Genomic DNA, 16,864 nt, shown 5'->3' on the forward strand with positions numbered 1-16,864 from the left:
GCCTGTGCCCCGCAACGGGAGAGGCCGCGGCAGAGGGAGGCCCGCATACCACAAAAAAAAAAAAAAAATCTTTAAAGCATGTTATCCAAACTAGATTGTTTTATGTGAAGTAACTTTTAAAAATGAAAAAAAAATCAGTAGTAATATTTTAGGTAAATATCAATGGAATAAGCTTGGAAGATATTAATATACTTGTCTTATCAGGGTTTATACCTTTTAAATGTATTTGTATTCATCCCAAATAATAATAAAATCAATTCTGAATGCAAATGCGTGTCATATATACACAAATTATCTTCACGAGTATTACTTTTTAATATGCGATATTTTTGGTATTTTCATGTACAGACCAGTTTTTTTATAATGACAGTGGGAGAACTTAAGAATAAAGAGGTTAAGAAATTTTTTGTCTGAAAAGTGTTGTACTTTTCCCCTCTCCACGGATCTGTTCCAGGTTGTGCAACTGATGTCATGATGCTCAAACACAGGTTCATTACAAAGTTAAACACTAGGTGGCACTACAAACCCCCCCAAACTGGAAGGTAACTGCCTTTGTCTATCACCGTTTAGTCTATCTGGATTTCAGATAGACCGAAACCCAGTTTATCTCTGATTTTGAGTTTCACATAAACATTAGAAACAGAAAAACAGCAATATTTCTATTACTTGCCTATCACCATAATAGCTCCTTTCCTTTTGATGAACACTTACAGTTCAGGTGAACCAAAATATTTCATATGTTTATGACACAAGATTTGGAAATAACTTGAGAATATTTATGAATTTGGTTGCCATATATGTATTTTGCTAAAAAAGGTATTACACGTGGCATATTTGTTTATCAAGTGCTAAAAATGTGTTAACGCTTTATCATACCAAAATATGTGCTTTTACACACACATGCATCTGGGTATGAGACACAAAATTCATTTATAACCTGTCTTGATATTGATGGTTTGGATACCTTTTTAGCACTGCATTTCTAATAAAGTGAAGATTTCCTCCCAAAGGGAATAACGAGCAGCAAGCTTATTGCCAAAAAGGATGTGCTTTTCTCAAAATATGTTAACTGTGAGGAAGAGAAGTAGTCTGATAAGTAACCTAAATTTAGCATAATCGAATTCATCAGTAATATTCATAAAACTGCTGTAAGAATGTGTTCAAATTCTTGTGTAAAATGCCATTGAGGATTTTGGTGAGAGGGGAGGGTGGAGGGTTTGAGTAGTGAGGTACCAGTTAAAATGACTCTTTATTTTGTTGGCTCTACTCTCTCTCCAGCACGTTTACCTTGTCCTCTGTAAGCTGGGCTGATGGCCAGTTCAATTCTGGGTTCAATTCAAGGTGCCGAACTCCGTGTACGGGGTCCGTATGGCCCCAGCACCTGCTTACTTTCAAATTTGCTTCTTTATATTCTTTACCTCACAGTAGTTGAGGCGAGTTGAATTTGGAAGGAATTTTTCTAGCGAAGTGATTATAATTTTTTTTTTTTTAAGTTAGGTACAAGGCCAGGTTTTAAAGGTTGATTTCATGATTATTTGCTGCCAGGATTAATTGACAAAACTCTAGAGGCTGAGTAGTTTTGAAAATATGCATTTTCACTTTGTCCGATTAGAAACTCATTCCAGATTAAAGGAGTCTAGAGATACGGCAGCTAAATACAGTGTGTGATTCTTGATTGACTCCTGGATCAAAACAATAAAGCACTGAGGGCTGTAGAGCAGGTTCTCGGGCGTGTTGTGCTATTGCAGTTTTGCGGGAGAACGTTTTTGTTCTTAGGGGATATACGCTGAGGTATTTAGAGTTGAAGCGTTATGTTGACTGAAACTGACCTTCGAAGGGATAAGCATGAAAAAGCTTATATACATAGAGAGAGAGGAGGAAAGTAACGGCAACTGATGCAAAGTATTTAAAAAGGGAGAATCTAAGATATACTGGTATTCATTCTATTCTTTTAACTCCGTAGGTTTGATAGTTTTCCAAATAAAAAGTCGGAAGAAAATCAATCAATTTCTTCTCTGGAAATACCCAATAAAAAATAAATAATTTTACTAGTCTTTTCTTTTTTACTTACCCAGAATAAACAGGCCATTTTCTCTAGATGAACTGTAAGCCAGATATTTCAAGGTTAATATTGACTTGATTTCTTGGAAATGACAAAAACATTTTTGTCTTGCAGATACGATAGGAATGATACTTGTTTCTTGAATACATTGTAGGAATAAATTTGGGAAAACCCCCCTGATATTTTTATAAGAAAATCTACCCTCTCTACAATACCCCCAGCTGCCCCAGGCTGAATCACTGCGCATTCGATACACAATATGCCACCAGAGGCTGAGTCATTCCTGCTGCGAATCGAAACTGTGCTTCTAAAAAAGAATTTTCTAACCCGAGCCAGAGCCTCAGCCTCCTCAGTGAGGTAGCTGTCACAGTGTTATCAATCTGAAGAATTTCCTCACAGAATGCATGCTTCTGATCATCTCAGCGTCACTAAACAATTCTAAAGAAAAAGGATTTGGAAATACCAAATATGGAATATTAATGACCATATTTTGCTATTGAAACTTCTGGGAGATTGTGTAAATGAAGAAAGCTGTTAATTGTGCTACAATTTTAGTCGGCAAAACAACCATGAAATGCTGTTTATTTACATGTGCTCTACCTTGTCCAAAATGAACTTGAGCCAAACACACAATAAAGGAGAAATTTAAGATGTGAATGGCCTGAAAAAGGGAATTATATCCATTTGTTACGTTGGCACATGTTGGGGCATAAAAAAATCTAAATCCATGAGGCAAGCTTTTAACAGATGGATAGAAATTTAGTTTCAGTATCTAGCAGGTGTCTTCTGAATGGAATCATACATTTCCAGCTTTGTTTGTTGAGATAATAGGTTTGAAGTATATGCTTAAAAAATAATTGATGTATTTTATTTTCATTATACATTTGCTTAGCATACATTCACAAACATAGGAATTTGTTAATTAATTTCGTTTATAAAAACATCTACCTTTAGAGCCATTTAAAGAATATGGGACTTCATCTCAGATAAATAACCATTTTTCCAGAATAAATCTACTAAGCTGCCTTCCTCAAATCCTGGTATTCTTGCCTGTATTTTTTCATAATTTTAAAATTATTTTTCATTGGATTTCTTAAAAATTGAAGATAGCGCCCCCATTTCAAAGTACTGCCACATCGCTGGTTTCTTGGGGCTCTAAATCACCTTCTGAATCACAGGGTGTGTCTACTTACTGACACTTGGATCTATCGGAAGAAAACCTTTTTAGGAGACAAACGTGCATATCTATTTTTACGTATCAGATATACAGATTATCAGGTTATGCAGAACACAAGCGAGAAGTTAAAAAGGAGAACAAAACTTTAGGATAAAACTTTAAATAATTATAAGAACATGCTTTCAGTCATATCGAAAAGCTGGCATAAAAGAAATTGAGTAAAAAACTTCAGCATTTTACAAACCACAATGTGTACCTTCCATCATAATGCTTATTCTTTAAGACAGTTCCTCTATGCATAAGGGAGGCTGAGAAAAGGGAAAATATCATATTACCCTCTAAGGAGGAAAAAAATTCCCTACTTCAGAGTTAACTGTTTGCTAAGCAGGGAGGATGTTACAATTTATAACCTGCTGATGAAAAAGCAAAATTCGAAGGGAGAGCAGCTGAGTTTCTTGATTCTTCTATCCTGGAATCAACTTCTGGATCTTGAAATAAGGTGTGAGAGGAAGCACTATGTTTGCTTTTTGCCAGTTTTAGGCTGGCTGCGCCCTCCCCAGTGGTTAAGAGAACACCCCACCCCCATTATACCCCTGGTCCAGTTGCTGCTTCCTGCCAGGTTTGCTGCAAAACCAAGAGTGCGGACGGGCCTCTCTCCTGACCCAAAACACACGCACAGGTGGGCAGCACACTGGGATCCTGTGGGGGCTTCTCTGGATGTGGGGCTGAGCCCTGGGATCCTAAGAGACTTTCTGCAGAAGACAGTGGATCTCAGTTGTCAGGAGACTCAGGCTTAGCTAGGCCTTCTTCTTTGATAACATAGAATTTATCTCTGCAACTTCAAAAACCAGTTCAGTGGTGGGCATCGAGTCACGCAAATAAAGGCTGGATTCTCCTCAAAGAGCTTTTTCTTTTTCCGTTGGCGTGGCCCTGACCTGGAGAGCACTGACCTTTCCCACGGGTTCTGCTTTTTCTTATTAACAGAGAAGAAGGGAACGTTCTTAACGCTCAGAGCAAAACTGAAAGAAAAGGAAGACTTTCAAAAGAGAGGTTGACTTGCTTGTTAAAAGCCCTAACTCTTTTCAGACTCGCCACCTTGAACTGCTCATCAGGCTGAGCGATGGTGATGGGAGGTGAGAAAACTGACCGGGCGCCGGGGAGGCGGCAGCTCGGGGCGCAGCTGGGAGGCGTGGTCGGCATGGCCACGCCCCTTCCAGCACTTGATTTTCTCAGGGTCGGTGCTCACCTGGTTTCTAGGCTTGTCTTTCCTGCCAGGCAACGTTTAGTGTGCATCTACTATGTGCACATTTACAAGACACTCTGGACTCACATTTTGTAAAGAGCAGTCTGGCTGACCTTTCCTTAATCTTCTACACTACCGAGGATTTTCCGTATTAATGTTGATAAACATCATCTTAGTTAGGACCACAGTACCATAAATCAAAGGGATGATCTAAAAGGTAGAATTTTAAGACATCATGATATCAGGGTTGATAATTACTTTTAGCCAAGAGACAGTTCCATTCTTTTTCAGCTGAAATACACAGAAAACTTTCTACCAAGCCCCTCCTACCTTTCCATTTTGACCAGGGAAAGCACAAATTATTAGCTAGTCAAAGGTCACTGGGTCTTTGTTCCAAGTGCCTAATTATTGCTTGATTAGAGAATCCTCTTCTATCATTGTTGTCAATTGGACAGTAAGGTAAGGGTTTTTGTTTTGTTTTGTTCTGTTTTAAGGACATGGCTTTAAATTAATACTATCTTCATACTGGTGCTTCTCCAACTTCTTGAAGTGAAAGCCTACTCCAAAGTTGGGATGTTCTTTATAGAAAACCAGAAAATATTACATCATATAAACTAAGAATTTTTTGTGCTAGCATAAAATCTGACTATATATAGAGTTGGCCCTCCAGATCTGTGGGTTCTGTATCCGCAGCTTCAGCCAACTGAGGATCAAAAATATTGTTTAAAAAATTCCAGAAAGTTCCCAAAAGCAAAACTACATATTTGCAACGATTTACATAGCATTTACATTGTATTAGGTACTGTAAATAATATAGAGGTGATTTAAAGTATATGGGAGGATGTGCCTAGGTTACATGCATATACTACGTCATTTTATATTTTGGTATCTGCAAGTGGGGGGAGGGTGTCCTGGAACAAATTCCCCCATAGAAACACAGGGATGACTGTATACAATTACAGCCTTGATTTATGAGTCCTTGGAAACAAGTATTCTTATGCTGAGTTTTTGTGCTGGTTATTTGCTTTGTCCTTTGCTGGAAGTTGCTGGTAGACAGTTGTAGGTTCTAAAAGTTGAAGAAAAATTTATGTGAATAAAATTTGAAATTGAAAACATATTATCCACGAACACTAACTAGGTCTTTCTTGAGGAATGGAAAAAAGCTGCTGGTATTTTATCAGTGGGAAACCTGTGGCACATCGGTTGCCAGTGTCCTCGGTGGCTTCCTTGAGAATTACTCACCTGGATGCTTGTTAGAATGGGGGAAAGGAACAGATGTGGATACCACAGGGACTCCAGCTGGGCACTGCTTCTGTGTGTGTCTTGATCCTCTGTTTTCTTCCCACATGTTATTTCGAAGATATATATACATTTTACAGTGAAAGAAATTAGTAATTCCCTTTTCCGTCACCTTTCTTATTATCTTCTTGATTACTTTAAATTTTTAAAATTTTGTTTTAGGTTTTACTCGATTCCCCACATTGAAGAAACAAACAACAAAAAAATCACATTTTCCAAACATCAAAAATGAAGTAGAATGAACAGCCATATACCTCAGATGTGTATTAGGAACATTTTTCTTTTATTATTATTTAAATTATTTTCCATTGCACTCTCTATTCTTCTTTATATTTATTTTGCATTTCTTTTTCTATAATTGTCCTTTTCCCGGTATTATCCCTGTTTTCCACTCCACCCCTGCTCAGACGTTACCAGTGATCACAAACTAGTGCCATTAGACAAACTATAGAGCATTCATTCGTTTAAGTCTCTGACGTTGAGTTCCTGTTCCTTTACCTCGTGACCAATCATCAGTTTTATCTTTTTAAAAGGGGGAGATGAATGTTTTAGTAAAAGTGAATTTAAAACACTGACACTTTCAGTGAATGGCCAAGCTCAATTTCTAGCTTTCCCCTTTTACTCAGGAAATCGTGAGTGCATTGAGGGACCAGTTTAGGCTTCAAACAAAATGCAGAAACTCCTCGGTGCCTATTTGCAGAAGTTCCGTTGAAAGCGGTAGCTGGGCTGTTGCCAGTGTAACGAGACCCTCATCAAAAAGGATTCAAGAGGGCTGAAAAAAATGAGCTTTACTTTAAAAGGCAATAAAAGTAGGAGGGATGGAGGTTGTGGGGTGAAGGAGGAAACGGCCAAGGAAAGAAAATATTTTAACTTTTACACCTTGTAATGCTTTGCCTTATGAATCATTAGATCAGCATTTGAAAGCAAGAGAATGCTATCACTCAGATTTTCGCCGTATTTTCCCCCTTCTAATTTTACTAGGCACCTTCCATCGTTTCACATTGGAAGCATTTACTGCGGAAAAAAATTCCAACACGTAATCTGAAGTGAAAATGGAATTAAAATGAGTGGAATCTAATATGTACGGTGATGATTGCACACAGATTTACTTCCCACCTGCTTTTCGTCCTATCGTATTTTGCGGGCTCGCTTTATCTTGTTTACGATGTCTTTTGGTTTTCTGAAGACTCTGTCCTTCAAGCCCACCTTTCCAGTTCATCCTGTAACAAGCTGGAAACGTTCAATTAAAGTCAGCTATTATAAGAAGATGACTTTCATAGACTTAAAATTTTACTTTTGTACTTAGGGAGAGAGAGAGGAAAAAAAAAAAAAAAAACAAACCCACACAGCAAGCTCTACTCATTAACAGAATTTTAACTTGTTCATCTTTATGGTAAAGAAAAGCAACTGTTTTGTTTATCTTTGTAGCCTTCCAGGAGAACTTCCTTGTCTGTAATTGAGAAAGTTGCATGTGTTCTGGGTGCAGAAAGCAGCAGCAGTAACTGTGGGATCTTCACCATCCCCTGCAACAAGCACAGGCTTATGATGGAGTTCTTTTCCGTAATGTACAACTCGAGAGCTGCTTTTGAAAAATAATTGCAGTGAGCGATCAAGTACTTGTTCTCTTGTGGGCCTGGAGAGATTTGCATCAGCTGGGTGTCTGCCTGCTCTAATACTGGAGGAATATGCCTATTCCTGTGGTCGTGTCCACTTCTAAGATCTTAAATTTTACCGCTGGCTGAAGTATCAAGAGAGTTTGAAAACCAGCAAATTCTACAAAAGGTTGACATCCTTAAAAAAAGAAGGAGGGAAAAGAAATTAAGTGATCACCCAAAGAAGAGACTCTTAACAGAGATGATGAATCAGATTTATGTTGATGTAAATCTACCACAAAATAGAAAAACGTTAAAGAAAGTTTTGTGCCGAAAGCATGACAGGTCACTCAGACTATGACTTTCTCTTCATGACTGTCCTTGACAGCTGCGTTTATGACCAAATAAAGCAGATGGCACCTCAGGTTATTATCAGAGACAGTCAATAAAAGTGAGCGAAGAATGCATTATTTAAATGTTCATGAACGAGCATCTCCACTTAATAGATAAGAATGGCCCAGAGAAGGAAGACAGTGTTTATGTGGTCAGTGAATTTAGAAACAAGCTTTTTTGACTTTAAGACGGTGAAATTTCCAGATAGTACTTTGAATCCATGAGCATGAATTTAAATCTGAGCAGAATATACTTGAGTTTTGCATGAGTGTTCATGCATGTGAGACTAAGCTAACACACAATTTACAATGTTCGTGTGTAGCTCAGAACATCAGGAATTTTATTTCATCTTTACAAGCATAGGCTGAGTGGCACTTAGCGAATGATTTGGTAGTAATTTTCTACTGTCCCTACAGAAAAATAGTAAGATTTCATCTTCTTCCCAGGGACATCTTTATCAATCCAGGCATTCCCTGGAGATCTTAAACCATTGATAAGACTTTTGGTGAATGTTTAGAAAACTTCCATTAAAGATTTTCGGTGCATGTAATGCTTTCAACCCTTTTCTGAGTTATCATTTCCTTTTAGGTTTATAAAATCTGCATCTATAGCACACTTCTGTAATAGAGTCGCTTCTGAAATAGCACATTATCAGCATACGTGACCACCTAATATATGTTAAATTAATCACCCTAAGTGGCAATATTTGTCAACCTGAAATGTGGATTTTATTTCTGCCTGAAAAAAAAAATAGATTAACTAGTGTAAGAAAATCAGAACATTATGGGAACCACTTTCTGGGAAACATCATGGGATGGGATGAAGCCAATCTGTTTTTGATATTTGTCTTTGGGGCTTTCACTAAAATGTGATTTGCCCAAGAGCTCTGTGGATGGATGGCACAGACCTACTCATTTTACTTAACAGGTAAAATGAAAACCAGTAACACAAATGATAGGAAGAAGATGGTCAAAAAAGCAGTTCCTCACTATTACCTATATTTTAATGTTTAAGCCCCAAAACGAGAGTATAAATGGATACACAAAACCTGCCAAATCCTAGTCACTTCAGAAAATAAATGGCACATTGAACTGAATCCATAATTATCCAATAAATCCACCAGAGGAGGATAATCAATGGATAGCATTCTAAGGTCTTTATTGGTGAAAAACAGACAACATTTATCGCTTTGTTTTCCAACTTAAAAAAATGATCCAGATCAGCAGGGAAACTCTTTAAAGGAAAATGCTAAACATATTCCTTAAAAACACAGGGTGAAAGCTGACATTTCAGACTCAAAAGAAAGTTACATTTGGCAAGAGCCTTACTCTCCTGATGTGTTAGTTATGCTTAACTCCGGTTGGGGTTTTTTTGTTGTTGTTGTTGTTTTTAACAGATGACTAAACCTGGACCTCGAGTTTCTTGGGCCAAGACATCATCTTTTATGACACATTTCTACACAAACATACTCCCCCAAGGGCATCACTCACCTTCTTAAACGCCAGGGGAGAACAAGCCAACATTTTAATTTACGGAGCAAATTTATACACGGGACGAAAAGACACGGTGCTGCTCTTGAGAACTGCCACTAAGCTGCAGAAGCTTATGCAGCAGCTCAAGGCGGCGGGGAAGACATTTATATTTTGCCCATGCATTTATACTCGCATTTTTACTCTCTCTTAACCTCTTTTTTCAGTAATGGTTGGAACCAGCGCTGGCACCTTGCTTGAGAAAGTACAAGGAGTCATGGTTCAAAAACGACAGGGCTGGAATCGTGGGTTTTCACTGTAGAGAAAGCAAAAAAAAAACCAGGCATTGGATTGATGAACAAACGCATCTGTGGCCAAGAGTCTATTCTGGGCCTCTCCACACATGTGACCCCATGAAATTCGGAAGAAAACAGCATTCACTGCTACTAGTTTTTAAACTTAAGAATATTTCTGGGAAGAACTTTAGGCTACACATAGTTTTTCACTTCTAATGTTCAACTGGAAATCTCTTTCACCAGAAATGTCTTTGATCCGTTTCCCTATTTTTATGAATTCTTTTTTTTAATCACCACGTTTTCTTAGTAAGACAAGGAAGATCAAAACGAGAAATAACCAAAATAGGTCATAGAGAAGGAAGCAGAGAAGAAAAGGTTTGGGGAGGTACAGAGACATGCTAGAGAAAAATAATTCAAGAGCTAAATGACCGACTGTCTTTTCCCATTCTCCCCTGTTAAAATTCAGTCCTGTTGTCCAACATAAATTTGGAGTATTTGTGGTTGAAAAATTCAAAACCATATCAAAATCTCCCCACATCACATATGTTCTCCTGCCTTTAGCAATATCTACTTCATAGAGATAGAGTGAAAATAGTTGAATGTTTGCCTCGAGAGAGTCAGGAAATTTTTCTAAAGGATACTTGATATTTGTGTGTGTGTGTGTGCGTGTGTGTGTGCGTGTGTGTGCGTGTGTGTGCACGCAGGCACACGCATGTGTGGTCTTTATTCCTGAGGGTCTGGTTCCTTGGCTCTGTACTAGTGTCCCTTCCACAAACAATCCTCCTTCTTGCTCTGAGTTTCTCTTTATTTATTCCTTCTTTCATCAAATATTTATTAAAAAAGGGATAGACAAACTTGCACAATTTTTTTGCCTAATTTCAATAAAGACACCAACATTTTGAAGTATTTTTTCACTTCTTCCCCCTTTCTTTCTGTAACTTTGAGTCTGCATAGGACAAGGAAAAGAAATAGTGATGTGTTTTCTTTAAAACATATCAGTATTTCTCTAAACAGAACAGCTGACTCATATTCACCCATTCATCATTCAACGCAAATTCACCGAGTTTCTACCAGAAACTGGGCATGGTTCTAGCCACTGGCCTGTGACAGCTACTTTTCCAAGTGTCTCCCTTAAAATGCTGTTCTTTGGCTTGTGGGTTCCTCTTGATAGTCTGATATTTGTGTTAACTTGTTCTCAACTTTTATGTGCTTCCTCATTGTGTCTGGCCTTTAAAAAAAAGCCAGAATTTTCTAAACCATGGTCTGTTGAACACCAGTAGCTCGTAGATGTTAATGTGTAAAATTAAAAAAAAATCCTACGGTAAAATACATTTTGACACAGTTACACACTCTATCACCTCCTAGGAGACAGATGGCGATACTGAGATATTGAAAGTTCTGCAGAAGGTATGCTGCAAAGCAAACAGTTTAACTGTGTCTAATCTAGTATTTTTCAAACATTTTTAATTGCAGAACTGATTTTCAGAGAACGCGGCATGACAGATTTCCTTTCTGCCTTTTCTTTCCTTCTCAATTTAAACATCATCTAGGGACTTCCCTGATGGTCCAGTAGTGAAGAATCCTCCTTCCAAGGCAGGGGATGTGGGTTCAATCCCTGGTCGGGGAACTAAAATCCCACATGCCACGGGGCAGCTAAGCCTGTGCTCTCTACAGCCCGTGTGCCACAACTAGAGAGCCCGTGTGCTGCAAATAAGACCCAACGCAGCCAAATAAATACATTAGTTAAAAAAATGTTTTTTAACTGAGAATGAGTTTCATGAACTCAAAATAACTTCCAATTAAAAAATAATAATAAACATCGTCTAAATTGAAGGAACATCTTCTGTGTTTGAAATTTACTAAAAGGCCCAGGAAACCTAGAGCAGCAAGTTAACTCTCTTCAGTCGAATGAGTCAGTAAAATGTGTCTCCACCAGGAGAATTTCATGGATAAAATGTGAAGTTGAAGTTCTGTGTTCCTGACTTTAACTTAGCGATCTGTAGAAGTGTCACATGTGGTACTCCCTCAAGTTTCTGTGGAAAGGACGAGTAACATTGTAAATATATATGGCTAAGGACGCCTGGCTTCTGAGAGTGTAATTCTATTCTGCGGCTCCGTAAGCATTGCTGGGCTGGGACTTTACTGACTTGAATAACTTCTCTCCTCAGTAGAATATTAACTGTACCAAAGACGTGAGAATAAATGCAAAAGTATTCTTCAAATATTTCCCTTTGAATAGTCCTCATCATGGGTTGGAGTTTATTCCTTTGGTTATGACACCTTTTCCTAGATTCAATACTTCAAATGGAAAGATCAGAAACTTAAAGAAAACCCTGAGTTCACACCCTAGCTCTGGGTCTTATGAACTGTGTTGCCTTCTTGATCCGTTACTTACCCTCTCTGAGACTCCGAATCCTCCCTGATTAAAAAGGGACGGGGTAGCTAAGTGAGACCTACCTAGTGGAACTGTGAGGTTGGAGTGAGCCAGATGTGATTTGGCACAAGACTGCTCTGAGTTGCTCTTCCCCAAATATAAAGTTCTCACTGGTAAGGGGAGAAAAGTGAAATATTTGAAGCAAAACTGAGCTATGCAAAGGCTTGAACAGATACTTCACAAAGGAATATATGCAAATGAGCACGATCCCTATGAAGAGCTGTACAGCCTCATTAATCACCAGAAAACCCACATGGTATACCACTACCTAGCAATTAAAGGGCGACAATGGAAAAGACCACTTCAACTCTTAGTGAGGGTGTGGAGTGACCAGAGCCCTGATAACTGTCGGTGGTGTCAGGGTGTCTTTTGACGGGACCGCTTTCAAGATGTGCATCCCTTATGACCCCAAAATTCCACCTCTAGGTATACCTACCACAGGAAGACACAAAAGTGTTCACCCAAAGACAAGCATGATTGTACCGAGAACAGCATTGAGTACAAAACTGGAAATGACCCAAATGTGCAGCAGCTGTAGAAGGGACAAATGCATTGTGGTATATTCACAAGATGGACACTCTGAACCGTGAAAAAGAAAGAGGATCTGACCCATGCCACAACCCATACAAATCTCGCAAATGGAATTTAAGCGAATTATGTCTGAAGACAGACACAAAAGAGCATATACTGTGTGATTCTATATTTATTTAAGCTTCCCGAACAGGCAATTCATGGTGTTTGAAGAGGATGGGATGGTGACTTGGAGGGGCCATGAGGGGGTCTTCTAAGATGCAGGTAATGATCTGTTTCTTGATTTGGGTGTGATCAGTTAGAATATTTACCTGGCAAAAATTCACTGAGCTGAAATGATTCTTGAACTTTATGTATGTATGTTATACTTCCATAAAAGAGTTTAATTTTTTTAAAAAACCTAAACACATGACCTTCAGATTCTTCCAGGCAGAGTTACTAAGGATGGCAGTGCACAGTGGCCGTAGAATATCAACATTGATTTCACTCCCCCCATTGTCTGGGTTCTCAATAAGAGGGTACTTTTTCTAGTGCTTGAGTAAAGCACCCCCTTTTCGTGGTGCTATTAACTTCATCTATGATAAACTCTTTAAAGTAATATTCCCAGGACCTCTAATTTTTTTTTCAGTTTTCAGTAATTGCCTTTGATAAGATTAGCCAGTCCCTATTGAAAGTAATTCAGTGACTCTTCTGTGGTAGATATTACTGGCAACTGGGAAGAGTTTAGATGTTTTGGAAGCAAAACTTGCTGCACTGTGTGATTTACAGACTTCATTTTTGGAAAGCAGTTTGTTTTATCCTTTATATCATTCTATTGTTTATATATGGCTTCAGAACAAGTGAAACATATAGTCTGGTTACTGTCAGGATGTGGAGGATAGCCAAAACAGTGTGGAAATATAACTTTGTAAGTTCCTTCACGTGACAGTTGTAAGCATGATCTTTCAGAGTGTGTATACAGTGTGCTTGGGTATCCTGTCTCAGGGAAGAGGTGCTGTCACCTTCTAAAAGGAAAGAGAAATAAAATCAGCTCTGGATATATGCCAAATTACGTTAGAGCCACCTCTAGGTAGTGCCAATTTATTCAGTTTAGATTCTCCGGTGAGTCTTAAGACAAGATCTCGGGAAAGTTGACCCTGGTGTTCTGAAGGAGAATTCTGTTTACAGGAAAAATCCTGATTTTTTTTCCTCTTTGATTATTGGCTGCATCTTCACGACACAGTAGAAAGTATGGGTTTTACTGGGTTGATTTGCCAATGTGGCGGACCGTCAATGTTGACTCGATTGCAAAATACGACAAGTTCAAAATTACCTTTGGAGGTAAGCCTTCTTAATAGGCTCACTACCCCACTTAACTTTAAATTGTGATTTGTCAAATGTGTGCTTTGTGAACAATTCATAGGTAACTAATACTATTTCATTTTATTAATATTCCTTGTCATATCCTAAACAACTACCTTTCCAAGAGCATTTTTAAAAATCAGAACAGACTTCCATTATACAAATTGACAGAAATTTAAAATCAGCTAGGAAAATTAGCTGGCACATTGATTCAGACTTAAAAGCCTGTGCAAGAATAAAACGTCTCAAGGTTTCGAGAGCACAGGATTTGAAAACAAACCCCCCTCCAAACAGCCTGGCAGAACTGCAGCGTTCTTCTGCTCCCTTTTGCCAGATGGACCACAACTATGGGCTTAACATAAACATTCAGTTTCCTTAAGAAATCATTTCACCGTCAGTGTTCCCAGTAGATGCAATGAGTTTCCATTCCTTAGTGAATTCTAAATAATGAGCACAGGTAAACCTTTGAGGTTCAGCTTGGCTTGAACCAGGATCCACATGATTAAATGCTTATTCAAAACTCTTTCATCTGGAAGTCGTACAAGAAGTCTTGTTTTTGTTTTACTGCCTTTCTTAAAGCGTTTCAGTATTTCCAGTTTGACTCCCATCTCATACCAGAAGGTGAAAAGACATTGGAAATGATTGCTCTTTCAGTGAATTTCAAAAGAAGTTCTGGGTTTGATTTCGAGTAAACATTTGGCTTTGTTTTCAATTTTCTGACCCGGATGGCTCAGGCTTTTGAGGTCTCTTTCTAATAGATATAATTTTATCATGCTGATGGTGACTATATTTGCACAGTAAATTGGAGAATTGAACCAGTTATCCACATAGTTCAAGCTAGAATGTCATTTTGTCTTAATTATATAAATAGTTCATGAAACTGAGCATTTGGGATGGACCCATCCCAAATGTTCTAACTCTTCACTGTGTATGGACACAGTTTGTATTGCTGATCAATTATTTAATACAGTTTTCGTTATATTTTCTCATACGTGGACCAAAAATCTATAAAAACTTGGAAAACCTTGAATAATAAGAGCCATTTTTCTACTTAAATATATCCCCCCCACATATCATTTAAAATGTTGGAAAATCTTATCTCTAATTTTGAGAAGGTAGTTGAAATGATTTCATATAGCTTGTTTTACACAAAATAAGGACATTCTAAGGAATCATCTATATGCAGCTTTGAATAAAATGATGTAGCACAGCAAACACTGTGGGACTAAATGCCTACAATATATGAGGGTGAAGCAAATGATTTCTTACATGAAATTTCAAAAAATTCTCACAGGCAAGAAATTTCAGCATTTATTATTCACTTGGAATTATTAATTATTGAGGAATCACCCCCTGACTCTTGAAAAGGATAACACATCAAAACATAGACTTTTATGTTTAGTAAAACATAATTAGATTAGAGGAACTGGTGGATACTAGGTTTGCCCACTTAGCTGGCTCTGCCTCAAAGGATGGAAACCCAGCCTTACTTTAAGAAGTTCAACCATCCAAAATAAAGTTATTCCAGTGATAATGCCCCATAATGCATCTTTCATACGATTAAGTCTTGTTATAATACGTAGAATGGTTATACTACCTGGATAATTTTTGAGTGGAATATTACCTTTATCAATACTTTTAGTCAATACTGCCCTTTAAAAGACATGAAATATGATTCATTTTATGTTTAATTTCTTCAAATCAGCTCAAACATGCTCCTATTCAGGAGGAATTTTTCCTCTTCTGGTTATTTCATTGAGTTTCTTTTAAATACATTTTTCAGTCAATTATTTTCCTGCCCTAGTATATATGAAGTTTTTGAGTTTCAGGGGCTCTAAGTGACCTTTTGTTAATATTTCAATTATTCATAATTTCCCCTACTCCATATTCAGGACTCTGATATTTCAATATTTCAGGACAAATATCTTCAACTTTGTGCAACTTTGGCAATGAAAATATGTAAAATAATTATATATATAATATTTTGATATAAAATATAGAACTTGATATAAAAATATTATTTTCTTATATAAAATAATAGAACTTGATTTCTTTACAAAAAGTACAAGAAGCTAATCAAAGATTGTTGCAAGTACAAATAACTAAGAGAAATGTTTTGATTAAGAATCTGAAGAAAAGATAAAGAGTAAATGTTTGCATCACACAACATGTCAAATAAAATTCTTATTTCAGTCTTGAGAAGTTCTAAGAAGTCCAGTCATAAAATGCTTGGATGTGCTCCCTCAGTGTTGAAACCTAGATATTTCGCTCTGATGGAAAAAATTCCACTGGTGATATGAATTTTTGAACCTAAGGATAAACTGTTAGCTATAAAACCTCTAGAGATGATGAACCAGTTAGGCTTTCAGACTAAATAAACACTTTGATGGTGGTTGAGGAATGCAGCAATCAAAGGGTTTCCATTGCTTCCCTTGGGAGTTGGGTGTCCTTTCAGGAATTCTGAAGACAGCTGCTCACAACCATCATATAAATCAACCTATAAAGTCAATTTCTCCTCTCTCCCAATTATGGCTGCTAATGGTTATCCGTTATTTTGGAGTCATATTCATTTTTGTTCGGGAAATCAAGGAGAATTGTACTTGGAATCCTTTTTATGGTAATAGGCCAATTGGTGATAATAGAATAATAGTATCACCCTATAATTCATCACAATAATTTCTTTTGTAGCTTTTACGCTTTTCCTTCACAGATCTGAATGCTATGTATGATAAGGTGATAATGATATTTATTGAGCACTTATATTTTCCAAGTGCTATGCTAAGCACATTATATATTTTTTTCTCATTTAATTCTCATAGCACTCTTACAGGTAGCTTCTATTATATATCAGAGAATTTACGTAGCATCTCAATGGTACACCACAAACGGTGACAGAACCAGGATTTGAACTCAGGTAGAGCGTGTGATTCTAACACCCATGCTTTCAACCACCAAGTTATATTGCCTCTAACTATACTATTTTTGGCTGTTTGGGGACCCAACAACTAAGTAAGAAGGGTTAGAAAT

At 37.5% G+C, this 16,864-nt stretch overlaps 1 long non-coding RNA gene across 1 annotated transcript; it reads right to left on the reverse strand.

Annotated features, from left to right (window-relative positions):
• Positions 1-5,482: 5,482 nt before the first annotated feature.
• Positions 5,483-9,533, reverse strand: LOC114486911 (uncharacterized). The gene is made up of 3 exons (XR_003681352.1): positions 9,451-9,533; positions 6,898-7,011; positions 5,483-5,548 (listed from the first exon to the last, which is right to left on the reverse strand). It is a non-coding gene; the product is annotated as an uncharacterized lncRNA (long non-coding RNA).
• Between the last annotated feature and the right edge of the window lie 7,331 nt (positions 9,534-16,864).

This window comes from Physeter macrocephalus, chromosome 9, assembly GCF_002837175.3.
Source record: "Physeter macrocephalus isolate SW-GA chromosome 9, ASM283717v5, whole genome shotgun sequence".
NCBI lineage: Eukaryota > Metazoa > Chordata > Mammalia > Artiodactyla > Physeteridae > Physeter > Physeter macrocephalus.